This window comes from Vitis riparia, chromosome 5 (assembly GCF_004353265.1).
Source record: "Vitis riparia cultivar Riparia Gloire de Montpellier isolate 1030 chromosome 5, EGFV_Vit.rip_1.0, whole genome shotgun sequence".
In the NCBI taxonomy this organism is placed as follows: Eukaryota; Viridiplantae; Streptophyta; class Magnoliopsida; order Vitales; family Vitaceae; genus Vitis; species Vitis riparia.
Window position 1 is genome coordinate 625,784 of NC_048435.1, and position 8,855 is coordinate 634,638.

Here is an 8,855-nt window from a genome sequence, read left to right on the forward strand (position 1 = left end):
CCGATCTTTGAAGACCTGTGTAGCCCAGAGCTAGGTTTCATGGATATTTGTGTGATCAGTGTGTTTTTTTTTTTCTACTTTAGCTTCATAGGATTTTCGGATACACCCACACTGTCACTGCGGACTCTAGCTGACCATTGAGAGTTAAGAGTTTTGAGAGGTTTCACCATAGGAAAACCCCTGGGATGTCGAGGTAGTGCATGTGTGGAGGTGATGACCACCTTGCATGGAAGTGCCCCGTCTTTTCGGAGGCGTGTAGAGGGTTGCATACCTTTGGAGGGTATGATCGCTTCTGCTAGGGATCTTTTAAAGTTCACCTATATCCTTTTAGAGCTACCTTGACCTTATAGATTGAGTCGTAGATCCTTCGATTAGGACTTTCTCCCTACACGTGGGTGCATTTAAAGGCCTTCAGAGCCTCTGTGGTCACAATTTGGATCCGATACTCCCTCCTTTTAGTCTCCAGTTGAGAAACACCGAGATCAGTACGAGTTTGAGTACGGTCGGACAGTCCGCCTTCGTTTTTTATGCCTTGCTTATTCCAGTTCAGACTAGCATTTCTCCCATGTTTTCCCTATGCATACCATATCTCGTGCTTCATGTTCTTCAGGATTGGTTCTTCATTCTCAGTGCGGGTTTACCATCTTGGGTTAGAGTATAGGGGAACTTAGTTCGATTTTTCGAGATATCAGGCATAGATTAGCAGACTGTCACAGTTGACTAGTTCACAGACGCCATGGATTCTATTCAAGTATCTTGTGCTTCATGCTCTTCAGGATTGGTTCTTTATTCTTAGTGTGGATTTGTCATCTTGGGTCAAAGTAGAGGGGAGATTAGTTCTCTTTTTCGAGAGATCAGACATGGATTAGCGGGTTGCCACAGTTAATCAGTTCACGACTGCCATGACTTCTATTTAGGAGACCTTGGCCAGTCTCAGGTAGGAGATAGGCAAACAGCAAAGTAGACAACCCATAGTTCAGGATGAGACACCTTATGATAGCCATCCCATCACTACCACCTGTTTCGACAGTATCACAGGCCTCACTCTATATATTACATGGTCATTTTGAGGTTGCCCCGTTTGTAGTAGTCCGGACCATAGTCCTTGAGGATACTCATGCATGTATGGATCGTATTGAGTAGCATATCAAACAGTTGAGAGTATCTGACAGTTTATCGACTTGGGATGATCTTGATAGTATACCAGTGGCTAGTCTATCGGCCAAGTTCGGGATGCCTAGCATTGAGAGGTACACTGGCATTGGTTGTCCATGTATTCATCTTCGACTCTACAGTACTGTGATGAGGGCCCATGGGTTAGACAAGTCACAGATGATCACCATGTTTCCTTTATCTCTGAGTGGCGCAGCCCAGCATTACTTCGCATCTTTGGAATCCTCGCGACGCAGGACATGGGATGACCTAACTTAGGAGTTTCTATGATAGTTTTCATTTAGTACTGTCGTAGATGTGTCGAGAAGAGAGCTTGAGGGTTTCAGATAGAGATCAGATGAGTCCATTTCTTCTTTCATCTCCCACTAGTGGGGGAAAATAACAGAGATTGTTGATCAACCATTATAGAAAGGTGACTTAGTCTTGAGGGTCATCGGAGGATTGATTAGAGATCCTAGAGGGAAGTTCAGACCCAGCTGGAGCAGACCTTATTTCATCAGGGAGTTGACCCTAGAGGGCGCTGCATGTTTGATGGATTTAAATGGAAACCGATTCTCGGAGCCGACTAATGTGGATGAGCTAAAAAGGTACTATGTTTGAGACCATGGTCGCAAGATCGGTGGCCATCATTTCGGTTAGCCATATCCCCTTCACCATTTTGATAGATAGACCATTGCTAGCCCATTGAGCCTCGCATGTGCATTATAGCCTTTCTTTCTTATCGCCTTGCTCACGTTTTTGCATCGGGATAGGGACCCTTTAGTGTATGCATGCATCGTTTGGGAGTCTCATGAGTCTTGGACGTGCATCTTTCTCTCATTATTTTTCCTACCATCACACTACTACATTCCATCATATCTTATTAGTTGTGTTCTTCATCTCTTTTTCTTTATTCTATTTGCTGCTTGTTTTGCTTCATATTCTTTCCACCCTGAGTAGTGATCCTCCTCAGTTCATTACATGGGGGATAGTCACATCATTTCCACTATCTATCCTACGGACACTGATTTAGAGATCCTTAGTTTGAGAAGGTCATCTTGTCAAAGAGAGTTTGTTTGTTACTTTAGCACTTGGGAGTGTGTCTATTCATTATTGATATCATCTTTGGGGTTCATTTGTTTATGTTCAGGGTATGTGTATTTGTATATATGTAAAAAAAAAAAAAAAAAAAAAAAAAAAAAAATCTGAAAAAAAATTGATGAAAAAAAAAAACACATGTGTGTATGTGCATGGTATTCTCCATTATTGAGCGTGTATATTGATATTTGAGGGTCATTTTATCGAGTATCTTTGTTGATGGGAGTTCTTATGTGAGCTTTCCGAGACTCTTTATTCTTTGTATTCATTTTGTCATATTTCTTTGAGAGTGAGATGAGTAACCTTCTCCTAAGGACTCTAGGTCATTGTCCTTTCCATCATTACGCTCATTACTGATGTGACTTCACTCCATGTTTGACTTGAGTTGATTATCACTTTTCTTCGTATATTCATTGTTTTACTATCATTTTTGTCATTGCTTGTGATTTAGCTCATTCGCTTCACCCCCGTTGTTTTTTTTTCTTACATTGACCTATTCTAGGTTTGATATTTCCCTTGCATCATTCTTACGTATCTCATTACCAGTTCGTTTTGCTTCATCGTCTCATTATTGACATTATATTCACATTGGGCACCCTCAAGTCCATGGCTCACAAGATTTTCTATACATGTTGCATTTTATACATGAGGGCATTAGTTTTTCATCATTGGGTATTTGGGTCTAGTTTCCCTTCATTTCTATCACCCTATTGCCCTAGCCTATGTTACGTCCCGTGTCTTAAGACCATCCTGAGGCCATGGGATCAGATGTCGTCTTTGATAGCCCCTACTTGGACAGGTATTTGAGACTTGGTTAATATTTGGATATCATAATGCTTCTTCATCTGGGAGGCGCCTCTTTGATGTTTGGACCCGATTCACTTGTGGATTTGGATTACTGGGATCACACGTTCAATGATGGATGATTTGATGTCACTTGATTTTCTGATCTATCACACATTCGAGGCCATACTGGGGCATATTCCGTTTTGGTTGAGGTTTATAGATTTTCATGGATTTGCATGTTTGTCCCCATTTATGGGATGCACGCTGAGACGATGACCTGTTTGTTATCTTATCATGATCTCCCAGGAGAGCCTCTCTTGAGCCATTCAATCAGGTGCACACTTTTGACATTTAGATGTCCTCATGCTTCTTCTTTTGAGAGAGGCCTTTTGATATGTGGGTTGGATTCAGCTATGGATTTGGATGGTTAGGATCACACATTTGATGACAGATTATTTGATGTTGTTCAATTTTTGGCTTATTCCATATCTGATTCCATACTAGGGCATATTTTTCGTTTTGATTGAGATTTATAGATCTTCATGGAGCTACATGATCACTCCCACTTGCAAGATGGACACCGAGACGAGGACGTGTTCGTTATTCTATCATGGTCCCTCGGTGGAGCCTCTCTTGAGCCATCCAGTCAGACTCATACTTTTCAACATTTGTGTGTCATCATGCTCCTTATTCCGGGAGACATTTCCTTGACGTTTAGGTTCGATTAGGATTACGGAGATCGCACATTTGACGATTGATGGTTTCATGTCACCCGATTTTCGACTTATATACATTTGATGCCATACTAGGGCATATTTCCATGTTGATTGAGATTTACAGATCTTCATGGAATTGCATGCTCATCCCCATTTGAGAGATACATATTGGGACGATGACCTTCCAGTAGAGTCTCTCTGGAGCTATCCAGTTAGGTCTGCACCTTTCGACACTTATATGTCATCATGCTTCCTCCCAGGATATGCCTCTTTGATTTGTGGGTCTGATTCAGTTATGGATTCGGGTGACTAGGATTACATAGTTGATGATTGATGACTTGAGACTATTTGATTTTTCCCGACCTATCACACATCTGATTCCCTTCATGATAATATCAGAAAATACAAACCCGACCAGTTACGAGATGCACGTTGGGCTGATGATTTGACTTCATTTTGCCTTGATTCTCCAGTGGAGCCTTTCTTAAGACATTTGGTCGGGTTTGTATTTTCTGATATTATCATGATTCTTGGGTGGAGTTACTCCAAGTGCATAGGTTCCCACATCACCATTTCAGTGGAGTACATGTCAGACCTTTTATGCATCTCCATGGAGTTATTATTGAGTTATTAGGACAAATCGGGTACAACTGATGCCATACTGGGGCATATTTCTTCCTTTAGCTATGGAGATGATTATTCTCTCATAGATCTATTACAGTTTTCATCACTCGGCCGAGATATACTATATTTGCTTTACTGGTCACTATTCCTGTGGTTTTCATCGAGATGAGCTTTCAATGGAGCATGACATTCAAGGTGTGATTGTCCCGCTATCCATGACCTCGCAGTAGATTGTTTTGATGAGATCGTGGTAGTTACCCTAACGGATTATTATCTCGAGACTCCCTAATGGATTACCCATTTGAGATGATGATGGATTCCTTCAGCAGAGCATTTCGAGATAGAGAAGTCTTACTTATTGTGACATCTCGTCAGGCCTCGTGATCCAGACGGATGGGTTGCGGGACTATGTTTATAGTCGATTTGATCATTCCGACTCGCTAACAGAGCATTTTTTTTAGGCTTATGGAGTCTCTTTTATACATTCTCATAGGATAGAGAGTTATGGCGGCACGCTACACTGGGGCATATTTCTCCCCTCATCGTTTCCTTATCGTTTGGCATTCAGAATCGCCATCCATTCTCGGATACAACATACAGAGTCGTCCATTTTCAGCTTGGCGTTTAGAGTCACCATGTCTTCTTAGTCACGGCGTTCAGAGTCGTCTTTCTCAGCCTGACATTCCTAGTTATCGGTTTAGTTGGGCATTCAGAGCTGTTGTTTCTGTTTGGCATTCATAGCTATTATTTTTAGTTTGGTGTTCAGAGCCATCATTTCTTCGCAATTTGACGTTCAGAGCCATGTTCCTAGTTCGGAATTCAGGGTCATTACATCATTTTCAATTTGGCGTTCAGAGCCACCACCTCTTTTCAGTTTGGCGTTCAAAGCCATATTTTCATTTTGGCATTTGAGGACACCATCTTTCTTTATTTTGGCGTTCAGAGCCGCTTTTTCAGTTTAGCGTTCAGAGCCGCTTTTTCATTTCGACATCAGAGCTACCACTTTTTTCGTTTGGCGTTTAGAGCTGTTGTTTATTTTTCGTTTGGCGTTTATAGCCACATTTTCATTTCGACATCCAGATCTTTTTTTTTTTTTTTTTTTTTTTTTTGTTCGAGCGTTCAAAGCCACATCTTTATTTTGGCATTCAAAGCCATATTTTCATTTCGACATCCAGATCATTGTTTTTTTGTTCAGCATTTAGAGCCACGTCTTTATTTTAGCTTTCAAAGCCGCATCTTCAGTTTGGCGTTTAGAGCTGCATTTTCATTTCGACATCAGAGCTACCACATTTTTCATTTGGCGTTCAGAGCCACATTTTCATTTCGACATCCAGATCCTTGTTTTTTTTTTTTTGGCGTTCAAGAGCCACATCTCTAGTTTTGGCGTTCAGAGTCACCATCATTCTCAGTTTCGGTGTTCGAAGCCATCATCATTTCATAGTTTCAACGTTCAGAGCCTCCAGTTTCAGCATTTAGAGCCACTATCCCTTCTTATTTTGCGTTCAGAGCCACCATTTCTACTCAGTTTGGCGTTCAGAGTCACCATCATTTTCTAGTTTGGCATTCAGAGTCACCCTCTATCTTCGGTTTAGCGTTCAGAGTCGCACTTTCAATTCGACGTTCAAAGCCGTTGTTTGTCTTTAGCTCGATATTTAGAGTTGCGTTCTCAATTTCAACGTTCAGAGCCATCATCACTTCTTAGTTTGACATTCAGAGTCACATTCTCAGTTTCAGCGTTCAGAGCCATCATCGGTTTTCAGTTTGACGTTCAGAGTCGCATTTTTTTAGTTTCGGGGTTCAGAGTCATCATCATCGCTTCTCAGTTTCGGTGGTCAGAGCCATCATCGCTTCTCAGTTTTAGCGTTTAGAGCCATCACTTCTCAGTTTGACGTTTAGAGTCGCATTCTTAGTTTCGGCTTTCAAAGCCATCATCGCTTCCCAGTTTGACGTTCAGATGTCGCATTCTCAGTTTTAGCTTTTAGAGCCATCATCGATTTCCAGCTTGACGTTCAGAGTCGCATATTTAGTTTGGCATTCAAAGCCATCATGATTTATCCACAGTTCAGGCATTTAGAGCCATCATTCACAGTTCAGGCGTTCAGAGCCATCGTTCACATTCAGGCTTTCAGACCCATCATCTTTCCTCAATTTGGCATTCAGAGCCATGTCTTCAATTTGGCATTCAAGGCGTCATGATTTATCCACAATTCAGGTGTTCAGAGCCATCATCCACATTCAGGCGTTCAGAGCCATCATCTCTCCATAGTTTGGTATTTAGAGCCCATCGCTCAGAGTTTGGAGTTCAGAGTCGTCGTTCATAGTTTGGCATTCAAAGTCGTCATGATTTATTCACAGTTTAGGCATTCAGAGCCATCCTCCACATTCAGGTGTACAGAGTCATCATTTCTCCATAGTTTGGTATTTAGAGCCCGTCGCTCACAGTTTGGCATTCAGAGCCGTCGTTCACAGTTTAACATTCAAAGCCATCATGATTTATCCATAGTTCAGGCATTCAGAGCCATCGTCCACATTCAGGTGTTCAAAGCCATCGTTCACATTCAGGCGTTCAGAGCCATCATCTCTCCATAGTTTGGTATTTAGAGTCCGTCGCTCACAAATTGGCGTTCAGAGCCATCGTCCACATTCAAGCGTTCAGAGTCATCATTTCTCCATAGTTTGGTGTTCAAAGCCATTGTTCACAGTTTGGCATTCAAAGCCGTCATGATCTCTCTACAGTTTGGCATTCAGATCCATCGTTCACATTCAGGCTTTCAGAGCCATCATCTCTCCGTAGTTTGGTATTTAGAGCCATTGTTCACAGTTTGGCTTTCAGAGCCATCGTATCCTTAGTTTGGTGTTCATAACCACCATTTCTCCATAGTTTGGCGTTTAGAGTCGTCGTTCATGGTCAGGTATTCAGAGTCATTGGTCAGCTTGGCATTTAGAGCCATCATATCTTCAATTCAACATTTAGAGTAGTCAGCTTGGCATTGAGAGCCATTAGTCAGCTTAGCATTCAGAGTCGTGAGCTCACGACCCCGAGTTATTCTTAGCATTCAGAGCCTTGAGCTCATGACTCAAAGCCGTTTTCAACCTTTAGGTGTTCAAAGCCACTACTTTCTTTCATGGATGTTTAGAATTGTAGGCCTTCAGATCTCCTTTTGTTATTCAGAGCCATAATTTTCTTTCATAAGTGTTCAAAGTCATATTCATCAGCTTAAGGCGTTTAGAGCCATATTTTCTAGTTTTAGGCGTTCAAAGCCATCTATCCCAGTTTAGGCATTCAAAGCCATTTCTTTCGGTTTTAGGTGTTTAGAGCCATGTCTTTTGTACAGGTGTTCAAGGCCATTTCTCCCAGTTTTAGGCATTTGAAGCCACTTTCATCAGTTTTAGGCATCCTGAACCATCTCTTTCAGTTTTAGGCGTTTAGAGCCATGTTTTCAATTTGACATTTAGAGCCATTATCTTCTTCAGTTTGACATTTTAGATCCATCATCTTCTTTAGTTTGGCGTTCAGAGTCGTGTCTTCATTTTTTATAGAGCCATTGTCCATTTAGGCATTCATAGCCATCATGTTCATTTAGTTTTGGCGTTTGAAGTCGTTATGCATACTCATTTAGGCATTTAGAGCCTCTTTGTTCTTATTTTGGTTTAAAAGAGCCCATGTCATACTGGGACAAATTTGGTGGTCTTTCTTGTTCTTCGGCAAAGTTCACTTCATTTCGTTCATATATACATTCACTTTACTCGTGAACTCTACTGAAGAGAGGCATATTTGTAGACCCCAAATTTGTCCTAATTTTATTTTTACATTAATTTTGAACCCAATTTTAAATCCTGATTACATGTGTTATTTTAGGTCCACTCACCTTCTAATTTTTAGTTTTTATTATTTGTAAATTATTATTATTATTATTATTATTTTATTAATTTTATTTGTTATTATTATTATTATTATTATTATTATTATATTATGTATTATATTATATTTTTATATTTTTATTTTATTTTATTTATTTATTATTTTATTTTTTTTTCTCTCTCATCTCTCTTCTTTTTTCTCCTTCACCTACCCTTACCCACCCATTTTTTCTCTCTCCTCCCATACTCCTCACCACTGGCCATCATTTCATATTTCCTTTTTATTTATTTATTTATTTTTTTTTTTTTTGGCTTTTTTTTTTTTTTCCCCTCCCACTCTTCTCTCTCTTCCCTAAAACTCCATTTAGCCTGTACCCCTTCCATTTTCCTTTCCTCCCATCTTTTCCCCCCAATTCCCAAGACTTCGCCCCCCCCCCCCCCCCCCCCCCCCCCCCCCCCCCCCCCCCCCCCCCCCCCCCCCCCCCCAAATTTTTTCCCTCCTCTCTTCTTTCTCCTCAGGCCTTGCTCCCCCAACTTGGAAAAGGGCCGGCCCCCCAATTTTTTCTCTCTTTTCCCCCTATCTGCAACTCCACTCCCATTTTCAACAAGCGCCCCTGA